This window comes from Bombina bombina, chromosome 1 (assembly GCF_027579735.1).
Source record: "Bombina bombina isolate aBomBom1 chromosome 1, aBomBom1.pri, whole genome shotgun sequence".
NCBI lineage: Eukaryota > Metazoa > Chordata > Amphibia > Anura > Bombinatoridae > Bombina > Bombina bombina.
In genome coordinates, this window is record NC_069499.1 from 1,553,522,543 (window position 1) to 1,553,536,319 (window position 13,777).

At 40.0% G+C, this 13,777-nt stretch overlaps 2 long non-coding RNA genes across 2 annotated transcripts; both read left to right on the forward strand.

Moving 5' to 3' along the window:
- The first annotated feature begins 4,420 nt into the window (after nucleotides 1–4,420).
- LOC128655571 (uncharacterized) lies at nucleotides 4,421–10,862 on the forward strand. Its single transcript, XR_008401853.1, has 2 exons — nucleotides 4,421–4,747; nucleotides 10,293–10,862. It is a non-coding gene; the product is annotated as an uncharacterized LOC128655571 (long non-coding RNA).
- LOC128655563 (uncharacterized) lies at nucleotides 9,234–9,855 on the forward strand. The gene is made up of 2 exons (XR_008401850.1): nucleotides 9,234–9,289; nucleotides 9,340–9,855. It is a non-coding gene; the product is annotated as an uncharacterized LOC128655563 (long non-coding RNA).
- Nucleotides 10,863–13,777: the final 2,915 nt, after the last annotated feature.

Sequence of the window (13,777 nt, forward strand, 5' to 3'; positions counted from 1 at the left end):
GAACAGTCATTTGAGAGTTTGAAACATCTTACGTAATATGAAATGTGTGGTATATCTAATCACGTGACATGCCAGAAGCAATATGTCGGTCATACCACTAGGGGTCTGAAGGGAAGGACCGCATCAGAGAACATTTGCTTTCTATAAGAACGATTCTGCCTAAAACAATTGCCCAACATTTTGCTTCTCACTGGCAAACAATAAGTGTAAATTAACTTAAAAAAGATGTTCAGTAGCCAAACAATTAGATGGTGTCCATACAACCTATATAAGTGGGGACAAACTATCCTTGTTAAATAAAAAGGAGACGTTTTGTATTTTTTTGCTGAAAACAGGAGCTCCCAAAGGGATACATGAAATATCAGATTTAAAATACTTTACAGTACCGGATTATGGGTGCGCTGGTATTATTAGTGAAGCGCAAATATCAAAATACACTTGTAAACTGACCCATAGTGTTTACTTATTTTATAATACATTAATGGTTTTTGCAATAACGATCATATCACTATAACATGTCATTTTTTTATTTTACAAATTCAACACTTATCCACTTTTAATAGAATTATCAATTTCACATAATGGACCTCAATTAAGAATGATATTTTAGCATGCGCAAAGTTTTTTTTATTAAGATATATATATATATATGTATATATATATATATATATATATATATATATACACACACACACACAAACATAAGTATTTTCTATGAGGGCAATCTATTATAAAGTTTTACAAGGATATATGCCCCCTCTTTTTTTCTTCTTCACACATACTCACCTCCTCACATTCCCGTCTACTGGATTTCTCCAGCCTGGCTCCTATCTCATGGAACTCTCTGCCTCGCTCCATAAGACTCTCCCCTAGTTTTGAAATATTTCAAGCACTCCCTAAAGGCTCTACTGTTCAGGGATGCATACAACATACACTAACTTTCCTAACCCCTGTTCCTCTCCTCCTTTGTTATCCCCTTGACCCCCCTTAGCATGTAAGCCTATGAGCTCAACTGTTTGCAGATCACCCTCATAAGAGCTGACTAGAAACAGTGTAACTTTCGGCAGGGCCCTCTACCCATTTGATCCCTATAAATGTTACCTTGGATACCGCCTATGTTTATAGAGCTGCGGAATCTGTTGGTGCTCTACAAATCACTGATAATATTTCATGTTTATACTAATATGATATTACAAATAGGTTATCACTATCCTTATTATAGAAAACATGGCATGAATAAGGGATAACATCCCGAAACGTTGCCCGTTATTTGTCTTATCTAATAAATATTAGATTTATGCTGTCACCTTCCTGACTGTTTTCTGTTATTGTACTGGATCTGTGAGCAGAGGTCCTGTTGGTGACGTGCATCTATCCCTGAGTGCTGACATTCTTATGTGTTGGAACTATCCTCATTATAAACATAAGATCACCAAAAACTGTATATGACTTCATATTAAAACCTATTAGTATACAAATAGTTATCTCTATGCCTTAAAAAGAAGGGTAGGAGCATTATACTAGATCCCTAACAAAGTGCTTTTGAGTATGAAACGCTCAGGCTATTTATGCAAATTAATGCTTGAGTTTTATTAACCCCGTGGGCTTGTTTTAAAGAATGTATTAAATAAACATACTTTTAACACCCTTCTACGAGGGTGCCGCATTCAATAGAGCGTTCTTACCAGAGGGAGGGCCTAATAGTGCTATTATAGCCTCAAAATCCCTGAATGACTGCCTACATACAGGGTACGTCGCGGTCATTAAGGGGTTAATTATTTTTTTCCTCCAAATGTTCTGGATTTTTTGCTGCAATTCATATTTCTCAAGCTGTGACAATAGATAGGTATTGATAGAAGTAGTGGTGTATTTAATTTTTGTGCTGCCCCCTGAACACCCCTCAAACACCAACAATTTTAATTCTTAACATTAATGATCCAATCAGCAGCGCTAGTTCTAAAGGGGCTCCTGGAGGATTGAACAAATGTGCAGTGATATTAAAAAATAAATGGGATCTAAAATGTAATATTACCAAGGGCAAAATTATGCACATATGATCCAAAAAACCTAAGGCCAATTATAGCCTCAAAGGTAAATTACTGACTGTAAATAATGAGGAACCGGAATTGGGAATTATTATTTCAGATTACTTAAATTTGGTAGACAATGCAACAGTGAAACCAGTAAGGCCAGACTTGGTTGCATTGGGAGAGGTATTAGTAGCAGATTCTTTTTTTTTTTTTTTATTCTTTATTTATTCAGTGAAAGGACATGAACTGCACATAAATTCCCCACAACTTGGGGTTCAACATCATCAAAAGGCAACGTACGTTTGAGTATCTTAAAGTATAAAAAAAACAAACCATAAAGATAAAATATTCAGTAAATCATATACCAGCAATGCATGTCCCTCACATTTTATTTATACTTGGCCAACCGGCCATCTCTTCCCCCCAGGGTGTCAGTTTCAAATCCCCTATCTACTCTTACCTATGTCTACTGTACTGAACAACGTCTATTCCCCAAAGTTTACTTGCCAGTCCCCTCTTAATTGACCTTCTAATATATACTCTGAGTTACGCATGGGGTATAGTATTCTCGTTTGTTGGAATGAGTCTAGAGTGTGTAAGTATGCCTCCCACTTTTTCATGAAGTGGGCTGTGCGACTAGATATGTCTCCCATGGTGTCAGCTTGTACATATAGCAGTTGGTTATGTATCTCATTTTCTAACTAGTGTTGGGGTGTGTTTATCTAACCAATGTCTAAGGATAATTTTCCTAGCCTGAAGAATAACGTTATGTGTAAATACTGTAGTGCTCTTATTGAGGTCAGGACAGTCCATAAGTATGATCGTCTGCGGTGTAAATGGGGCAACAGGGATATTGAGAGTTCGTAGCCAGTGATGGATCATCCCCCAGAATTTCGTCAATTTGGGACAGTCCCATATCATATGGATCAGGTCTGCCTGAGCGTGTGAGCACCTTGGACAGTTCCCCACGGAGTCTTTCTCCCAGTTTCTATAAAGCTTAGGTGTGACATAGGCTAGCTCTAGTATTTTAGTGTGTGATTCTCTAATATCCATCGACAGCATGGCCTTCCGGACTCTTTGAATGCTGTTTTGAATCTGTGTCTTGGAAATAGGGACGTCCAATAGCCCAGACCATTTCGTACTAACATGTTCCAGTGTATGTTCATTGTCTGAGACTAGCAGTGTCTTATAAATTGGGGAAATAGATGTGCATGCATGAGTGTAAAGATAACATAATTGATAAATCCCATTATTGTCTCTAGGAAAATCCCTCGAATTAACCAACTCAGTGACATAATGTTTTGCCTGGAGATAGCCATCAGCCATTCACAAATGCATACACACTTATTCTTGCACATGCTCAGTAGTTTAAATATAAAAAGACTGTGCATATTTTGTTAATAGAAGTAAATTGGAAAGTTGTTTAAAATGGCTGCTCTATCTGAATAATGAAAGTTTAATTTTGATTGAGTGTCCCTTTAATTGTGTAGAAAACACCTTGAAATCTGATGACAGGGCGTCTAGTCCCGTCAGTAGTTGCTCAATTTTGTGCAGGAATAATGCAGACAATTGAGTTACAATTGGATGAGTGTCCTGTGGTGGTGGATCTGGCAATTCAATTGCTGCGGGCGGCAGGGTATGAACCTCAACCTGATTTTTCTGCCTCCTGTCATGTTGACGTTGCTGCTTAGACATAGTGTCAGTCCTTTTATTGTATAGGGTGTAATACTTTTGCATACAGACACTGGTGTGATCTAGTGCTGTCTCCATTAACTCGTCTAGATGTTCCCGTCTTGTGGGTATGAAGCAAATAAAATATTAGTTGACTAAGGAGGCGAACCTAGGGGGGGGGAGCCCCAAAAGCTGACTCCACCATATTAGGAGTCTCAACAGTATAATTGTAAAGGAGAAAAGGGGCGCAATTAATAGCAGTGCTGATGTCAATGAGAAAGTCCAGATTCCTTCCCCCTCCCTAACTCCACCAGGTGAACCAGAATAAGTGCAGCTCTAATGGGATCCTGTATGCGGCAAGCCCCACCTGGATCACTAGAGATACAGTCACACAAAAAAACAGTGAATCTTGGTGATTGAGCCCCAGTTATATGGCTTATTGACTGGCCTTTTAAGTGTAATATGAGGCCGTTGCTGCTTTAGGAAGGGACCACGTGTGTCTAATGTGGCCTAGAATCTAGAGGGCTTCGCCTATGCCTCCGCGCTTATGTGCCCAATTATTTATATATTTATGGTCTATTATGTACCGCAAAGTCTCTGTGTAAGATATCGCTCAGGAGGAGCGAGACGCAAAGTGTATCGACTAAAATAGGAGAGGAACAGCTTAAGGGAGATTGACTTTACTGACTGGGAAGGTTATAGGGGGTTGGGGGCTAGGCGTAGCCCCTTCCTTTGGATAGCACAGCTATAGCAGGACAATAGAAGAAGGGATGGGCAGTGTAGATAAGCTGCAACTAGCTGATCCTAAATAGGCTAGCACAGGGATTGGCCAGGAGGGGGAGAGGGGGTATGAACAGGAGTTGAGGAAATTAACTGCCTATAAAGATGATTGCACAATGCTTGGAGCTCACAATAATTATTTTCTTTTTTCAGAGCAGAGCAGTTTTCTTTGTTGCAGAAATGGCTCCAAGGAACAGGATAATTGCTAAGAAATTGGGAAAGAACTTTGCATACTGAAGTCTCATTCATTGTTACATTTCTAGCTGGTAATGTATAAATAGGTTCTACAGCTTAAAGCTGTGATTTAATAGTGTATTTTATATCTATAATTTAATATCAAATAGATCATTGTATCCTATATAATATTCATGCTAGCATTGTTTCAATTTACCACTGTAGAAAGGGTTTTTGTTTTTTATACTCATAAGCTATTTTTAGTTAGTGGTAAATGTTTTGAAATTGATTGTGGCCAGATCAGACTCATTATGCTGTACTTGTTGATATATTGAATTGTTAATAGGTATAAAATGCTCTGGTTGATTATTTAGTCAGTGTTTTTACATGTTTGTTTAAAATTAGGAGCCAGTAATAATATTTAGGAGCCAGGCATATCTTCTGGAGCCAGACAGTTAGATTTGTATATAGATATATGGATAATAACCCTTTAGGAGCCGGGGGTAAAAATTCTAGGAGCCAGTGGCTCTCAGGCTCCTGGGATTGTTGAGCCCTAATTTAAGTCATATATAACTATTTTGGTTAGATAGCTAAATTATACCTCCTGGAAATTATAGTAGCTTTAATATTTACTAGCTATATGTTATATAAGCCATATTCCAAATTCGTTAAGGTTACTGGCTAATCATAAATTGTTCTATCTAGTAACATTAAATGGTGATATTTTATAGTTAAGTTATTTTGAGGTAAAGTCATTTCCTAATAATAACGTGACCATATCCAGGATACAGGCGATTTAATTGAATATTAATTAATCTAATTAACCTTACTTTATATTATAATTTTTATATGGTAATAATCAATTTATATATATGGTCATAACCAATAGTCTATTTACTGCATACATATAATCACTGTGTTTATAAAAACAACCTGTTCAGAAATAAGCAAATATTTTAATTTGGGATATTTATTTATTTAATTTGATATTTGATAGTAAGCTTGTTGTCATTAATTGCTAAATATCTCAATAGTGTGATTTTGGAGTGCGCTTCTGGAATTATATAACAATTTTCTGGGGTGCACTGCTAAGATTCTACTATATGAATTGGGGGTATTGCTGACAATAATTTTATTGTTGTTATTAATATTCATAATCCATAAATAATCTCATTGGGAGGGCACTCCTAAACTGTACTCATATTTATTGAATACACAGCTGAAATATTCTATTAAGCAAAATATCTAATGGAGGGGAGAGAACGAGGGTTTAAAGGATAAGGATACAGAACAATCTGATCAGGAATATGATGCAGATGATGAAGTCTCAGCAACAAGGTTGCTGCCGTTATCTAGGCATTTAAAGACAAAATTAGTGGAAAACGCTGAGAAGGCCCTGAATGGGTTATAGGTTTTGCTTTCTATGCACAGACAAAAGGGATGATGAGGTATTTGCATTTGATCGCTGATTGTTACATGGATGGCATATGGGGGGTTCTTACAAATTCCCAGAAGTTTTGAGAGAAAAACTAGGGAAGGAGGTAGCCTTAGGAAGGATGGCAGGCCCCCCCTTTAATGACAAACAGCTAAAGAATTTGATTAAATTATCTTTGGGAGTGGTTACCAAAAAAGAGGCTGGTAAATTCTGAATGATTCAGCGATTATCCTACCCTAAGGGTCAGTCAGTAAATTATGCATCAGTATCCTACCAGCATTTGACCAGGCAGTAAATTTGGTTAGGTTGGCAGGCTGGGTCCTGATTTAGCAAAAGTTGATATGGAATCTGCATTCAGATTACTACCTATAAAGCCAAAAAGTTTTGTTTTGATGGGATGCAAATTTGAGGGCAAGTTTTATATTGACAAATATCTGCCTATGGGGTGCGCTATATCTTGTGTGGATTTTGAAATGTCCAGCACTTTTGCATTGGCTGGTAGAGAGAAGGGCAGGTGAGAGTAGTATTGTGCATTACCTTGATTACTTCATGGTAGTAGGTAGAAAGGGTACAGGAGAATGTGATAGAGTTCTTAATGTACTGCTGAAAATGTTTGTAGAGATGGGGGTTCCAGTGGCAGATGACAAATCAGAGTGTCCCTGTTCTAAGTTATTCTTTCTAGGCATTTAGAGTTATTCAGTAATCCCCATTGCAGATTTCCCCAAGATAAGGTTGTGAAGATAAGGGAGGCCATACGGCAGATTTATAAAAGAAGGTATCACTTGGAATATGCAGAAATTACTGAGGCTGTTACATTTTGCATGCAGGGTGATTCCAGTGGGAAGAATCATTAAAAGAAGGTTGGAAGTGAGTACCAGAGGGGTTGTAAAGCCTAGTCACATGATTTGACTGAACAGTCAATAAAAAGGGGATTTAAAAGTATGAGATCATTTCCTAAGTAGTTTTAATGGCATCAGGATTTGGGAGAAGAAGGTGACAGCTAATGAAATCCGGTTATATACAGATGCTGCAGGAAGGGCAGGGTTTGGGGGCTTATTTGGATGGCAGAAGATGCGTGGGTAAGTGGCCGCAGGCTTGGCATGAAAAGGGTTGGTGTTACTTGAATCTTTCCCAATTGTGACAGCGATAGAACTATGGGGGAAAGAATTGGCTAACAAAAGCATTTTGTTCCAGTCTGACATAGAGGAGTTGTAATTGTATTAAATAACCTATCAGCATCTTCCCCTCAGGCCATAGCATTCACGCAGCCTCTAGTTTTAAAATGTTTAGAGCATAATATAAAGTTATAAACACATACCAGCAGTTAAGAATGTCGTAGCTGATGCTTTATCGAGGTTTAAATGGGAGGCCTTTAGGAAGCTTGCACCCAATGCGGCGCAGAAAGGCAAGGATTGCCCCATTTATCTTTGGCAGATTGGGAGCAATTAGAGGTAATCAATGGTTTGGTCAGACAATCATTGACAACACGGACATGGATATTTTTGGACAATTTGGTATAACCTAGGCACGCAGGTATCAAGAAAGGCAACTTAAGCACTGTAATGGCAGGAATCTCCTTTGCGCAGCTGTTGGAGGAAGTGGATGCGACAAAAAAGATTCCTGGTTAGGAAAAGGGTTAGAGGTTGGTCAGCGGAGAGATTGGAAATTTTAGAAAAAATTTTAAACAAGGTTTGTACTGCTGGTTTTGAGAATACAATTTTTGCGACGATATTTATGCTGGCTTTGGGAAAGCATTGAGGATGGAATGCCTGTAGAATCAGGACTAATATTCATATGAAGATCAGACAGATAGGGAAGGGAAAGGGGCTTGGATAACTTCTAAAGCAACAGGGGGTAAATATGTCCTGTTTCACATGTGAGAGGCTATTTAGGTGTGGCCCCTGCTAAGGGCGTCATGTTCTTTAGGCACAAGAATGGTAGTAGTTTAACCAGGTTCCAGTTCAAAAGGGTTTTTTCATTAGTAGTGGAGAAGCTAGGTTACGTTGTGGTGATAATGTGTTGTTTGGTGTGTCCATTTCAGGTAGAGCCACAAGATTATGGATAATCAGACACTCCTACGTGCACTGGGCAGCTTCACACACAGCTGCAACCAGACAGGGAGCAAACTTAGGTTTTAGTTCTAAAGAAGCAGGAAGTAGGTGGATTGGGAAGAGAGGGATGAAATGAAACCAGTTATTGGGGACAGCACAGATCTCTACGAGAAAGTGGGGTCTACCCGATATCTTAATTATACACCTGGATGGGAAAGACATAGGTTTGGTTCCTTCGATTGAGCTACAGGAGCAGGTAAAATAAATATTCAGCTGGTTCAAGCTAAAATGGGTGGGGACTGAACTAGTCTGGTCTCTGTCTTGGAGGGATAGTGTCATCACACAGGAAGGATGGACATTGAGTGGTGGTCTGCCGGTAAAAATAACATGCTCGCCTGCTCTTCAAACCTTGTGTTATTTGCTATGTCCTACAACTTCTTAGTCACGTGGGGCCGCCTATTTCTTTACAATGCTGGTGCCTTGATCTGTATGATCGGACAAGAGTAGGAAAAAGGCAAACCAGGCTGTTATGATCTGTTATGATCCAACAAGGGTAGTAAAAAGGTAAATCAGGCTGTTATGATCTGTTATGATCCGACAAGAGTAGGAAAAAGGTAAACCAGGCTGTTATGATCTGACAAGAGTAGGAAAAATGTAAACCAGGCTGTTATGATCTGTTATGATCCGACAAGAGTAGGAAAAGGTAAACCAGGCTGTTATGATCTGTTATGATCCGACAAGTGTAGGAAAAATGTAAACCAGGCTGTTATGATCTGTTATGATCCGACAAGAGTAGGAAAAGGTAAACCAGGCTGTTATGATCTGTTATGATCCAACAAGAGTAGGAAAAATGTAAACCAGTCTGTTATGATCTGTTATGATCCGACAAGAGTAGGAAAAGGTAAACCAGGCTGTTATGATCTGTTATGATCCGACAAGAGTAGGAAAAAGATAAATCAGGCTGTAATGATCTGTTATGATCCGACAAGAGTAGGAAAAGGTAAACCAGGCTGTTATGATCTGTTATGATCCGACAAGAGTAGGAAAAGGAAAACCAGGCTGTTATGATCTGTTATGATCCGACAAGAGTAGGAAAAATGTAAACCAGGCTGTTATGATCTGTTATGATCCGACAAGAGTAGGAAAAGGTAAATCAGGCTGTTATGATCTGTTATGATCCGACAAGAGTAGGAAAAAGGGTAAATCAGGCTGTTATGATCTGTTATGATCCGACAAGAGTAGGAAAAATGTAAACCAGGCTATTATGATCTGTTCTGAGGTCTGAGATCTGAGGGCCATCGTAAAGACCCTTACAAGGTAAGAAAAGGTCACTAGGTGTGCTTTGGTTGGCGGCAAGAGGGTCCTCTTTTGGTGGCGGGAAGTGGGCGTCCTGGCACGTGGGTAATGCAGTAATGGGGGGAGGTGTGTAGGGTACGGGGGCGGGGTATTGGTCTGTCGGTCAAACCCACAAGCCCTCCTAGTCTGCAGACCTTTCGGCCCGTTACTAGCAAATTGACGCCCCTGAGTTGCGCGCGGTCACGCTCCTTGGTTACGTGGGGACGCCCAGTTCTCTCGTCATGCTGTTGCATGAATTGTGTTATCAATTCAAATCCAAATTGGATTAAGGATATGTTATTATCCTAGTAGTTGAGGATCGCTCATTTTTCATAATTTAGATTTGAATTTAATAAATGTGACCTTTTCTAACGCCAAATCTGTGTCTGTCATTATTGGTATATGAAAATTGGGTAAAAGGGGTTACCAAACTAAAGGTAAAGTGGGAGCATTTGGGTAGCAGGTACCTGTGAAGATAGTTAAAGTGTAAATCCCTTAGCAAAGTGTATCGACTAAAATAGGAGAGGAACAGCTTAAGGGAGATTGACTTTACTGACTGGGAAGGTTATAGGGGGTTGGGGGCTAGGCGTAGCCCCTTCCTTTGGATAGCACAGCTATAGCAGGACAATAGAAGAAGGGATGGGCAGTGTAGATAAGCTGCAACTAGCTGATCCTAAATAGGCTAGCACAGGGATTGGCCAGGAGGGGGAGAGGGGGTATGAACAGGAGTTGAGGAAATTAACTGCCTATAAAGATGATTGCACAATGCTTGGAGCTCACAATAATTATTTTCTTTTTCCCTCCCTCCCTCCCTAGAAATGACGAAGCCTAGCCCAAGGAAGAGGTCACGCACAAGAGCGATCACAAGCGACACGGCTAAGGGCAGATGCTGTGGTGTTTCCGCCACTCAGATTAAGACCGCCCGTGTAGCGCCCCTTAAGGGTTTTTTCGCCACGAAGCAGGAAATCAGCTACTGGTCTGTCGGTCAGAGCTGGTGGATGGCATAGAGAAATCATGGCATTTTTAGTGGTATATTTCATGACGCGGCGGGAAGTGGGCGTCCTGGCACGTGGGTAATGCAGTAATGGGGGGAGGTGTGTAGGGTACGGGGGCGGGGTATTGGTCTGTCGGTCAAACCCACAAGCCCTCCTAGTCTGCAGACCTTTCGGCCCGTTACTAGCAAATTGACGCCCCTGAGTTGCGCGCGGTCACGCTCCTTGGTTACGTGGGGACGCCCAGTTCTCTCGTCATGCTGTTGCATGAATTGTGTTATCAATTCAAATCCAAATTGGATTAAGTATATGTTATTATCCTAGTAGTTGAGGATCGCTCATTTTTCATAATTTAGATTTGAATTTAATAAATGTGACCTTTTCTAACGCCAAATCTGTGTCTGTCATTATTGGTATATGAAAATTGGGTAAAAGGGGTTACCAAACTAAAGGTAAAGTGGGAGCATTTGGGTAGCAGGTACCTGTGAAGATAGTTAAAGTGTAAATCCCTTACAGTGTTTTCAGGCTCCGGGCTCAACTACGTATGGGGCAAGATGGCGGCTGTTGTTTGCACCGTAACTGACCTAACTGAATATGGAGCCTGGTTACAGCCGCAAGGATCTCAGCAGGTATGTCCAGCGTCCTGCTTCAGATGCCTCCGTGACAGCAGGTGTTCGGCCAGCTCACAAGTCGCAGCTGCGACAGCCTGCATGATCTCTCTGTCTCGCCTTCTCTTCTTCCCAATAGCTTACCGGTGGGGGAGTTGGTGGAGTAACTCCTTGCCTAAGAGTATCCGGACAGGGTTAGAAGTCTCCCTGTCAAGGATGGTGGCTTTGTGGGCAGTGTATGGCTTTATTTAGTGCCAGTATAAGGGTCAGTGAAGCGGAGCTCTTCAATCTGCGTCCTCTATCAGTGCCCACCCCTGGAAGTCCCTACTAGCAGGTTCTTATGCAGATCACTAGTTAGGCTTCATTTGGAATATTGTGTGAAGTTCTAGAGACCATATCTCCAGAAGGATAAAAATAATCCAGAAACTGTCCAAATGAGGGCCACTAAAATGGTACATGGTCTAAAATATAAAACATAAGAAGAAAGACTCTTTGATCTAAATATGTTTAGTTTAGAGGAGAGAATGTGACAAAAACCTTTAAATATACAAAGGAATATATTATTGCCTTCAATTAAAAACCCTTTCAAATTTACCTGTATAATAAAAAATACTTAATTCTCTTTGTTGCAGAGCTTAGCTAGCACACTGGAGCACAAAGCAACAGTTTTGCAAGCATGCTTCTATCAGTGTTATACATTGTGTAAACATTGCTGCCATCTGGTGCGCAAATGTCTATAACATTTGTTGAATCATTCTTGCAAAATTGTATAGTGCTCCATACCCATGCTAGCTGCCAAGCTAGGAATACTTTTCAACAAAGCATATCAAGAGAACAAATACGATAAAGAGATTTTTTTTTAAATTGTACGATCTGAATCACAATATAAAAATTGTGTTTCATTTCCTTTTCATGCTAAGCATAGAATGACCTTTAAAATGAGCTTATGTTGGTAAACAACTTATGTCCCTTTAAGCATATTAAAAATACAGTGAGAAAATAGGAATCAACTCATTATCAGTATGTCTGTCCCTTGAAAGGCAGTATGACTAGGCTTACCTCATATCTGTCCCTTGAAAGGCATTATGAGTAGGCTTACCTCATATCTGTCCCTTGAAAGGCATTATGAGTAGGTCTTACCTCATATCTGTCCCTTGAAAGGCATTATGAGTAGGCTTACCTCATATCTGTCCCTTGAAAGGCATTATGAGTAGGACTTACCTCATATCTGTCCCTTGAAACGCATTAGGAGTAGGACTTCATATCTGTTCCTTGAAACACATTATGAGTAGGCCTTACCTCATATCTGTCCCTTGAAACACATTAGGAGTAGGACTTCATATCTGTTCCTTGAAACACATTATGAGTAGGCCTTACCTCATATCTGTCCCTTGAAATGCATTAGGAGTAGGCTTACCTCATATCTGTCCCTTGAAAGGCATTATGAGTAGGCCTTACCTCATATCTGTCCCTTGAAAGGCATTATGAGTAGGACTTACCTCATATCTGTCCATTGAAACGCATTAGGAGTAGGACTTCATATCTGTTCCTTGAAACACATTATGAGTAGACCTTACCTCATATCTGTCCCTTAAAACGTTAGGAGTAGGACTTACCTCATCTGTCCCTTGAAAGGCATTATGAGTAGGCTTACCTAATATCTGTCCATTTAAAGGCATTATGAGTAGGCCTTACCTCATATCTGTCCCTTGAAACGCATTAGGAGTAGGCTTACCTCATATCTGTCCCTTTAAACGCATAATGAGTACTCCTTATCTCATATCTGTCCCTTGAAACGCATTATGAGTAGGCTTACCTCATATCTGTCCATTAAAAGGCATTATGAGTAAGCCTTACCTCATACCTGTCCCTTGAAACACATTATGAGTAGGCCTTACCTCATATCTGTCCCTTGAAACACATTATGAGTAGGCCTTTCCTCATATCTGTCCCTTGAAATGCATTAGGAGTAGGCTTACCTCATATCTGTCCATTAAAAGGCATTATGAGTAGGCCTTACCTCATATCTGTCCCTTGAAACGCATTATGAGTAGGCCTTTCCTCATATCTGTTCCTTGAAATGCATTACGAGTAGGCTTACCTCATATCTGTCCATTAAAAGGCATTATGAGTAGGCCTTACCTCATATCTGTCCCTTGAAGCGCATTATGAGTAGGCTTAACTCATATCTGTAGTAGGCTTTACCTCATATCTGTCCCTTGAAACGCATTATAAGTAGGCTTACCTCATATTTGTCCATTAAAAGGCATTATGAGTAGGCTTACCTCATATCTGTCCATTAAAAGGCATTATGAGTAGGCTTACCTCATATCTGTCCCTTGAAATGCATTACGAGTAGGCCTTACCTCATATCTGTCCCTTGAAATGCATTATGAGTAGGCTTACCTCATATCTGTCCACTGAAAGGCATTATGAGTAGGCCTTACCTCATATCTGTTCCTTGAAATGCATTATGAGTAGGCTTACCTCATATCTGTCCATTAAAAAGGCCTTATGAGTAGATCTTACCTCATATCAGTCCCTTGAAACGCATTATGAGTAGGCCTTACCTCATATCTGTCCCTTGAAATGCATTATGAGTAGGCGTACCTCATATCTGTCCACTGAAAGGCATTATCAGTAGGCCTTACCTCATATCTGTTCCTTGAAATGCATTATGAGTAGGCTTACCTCATATCTG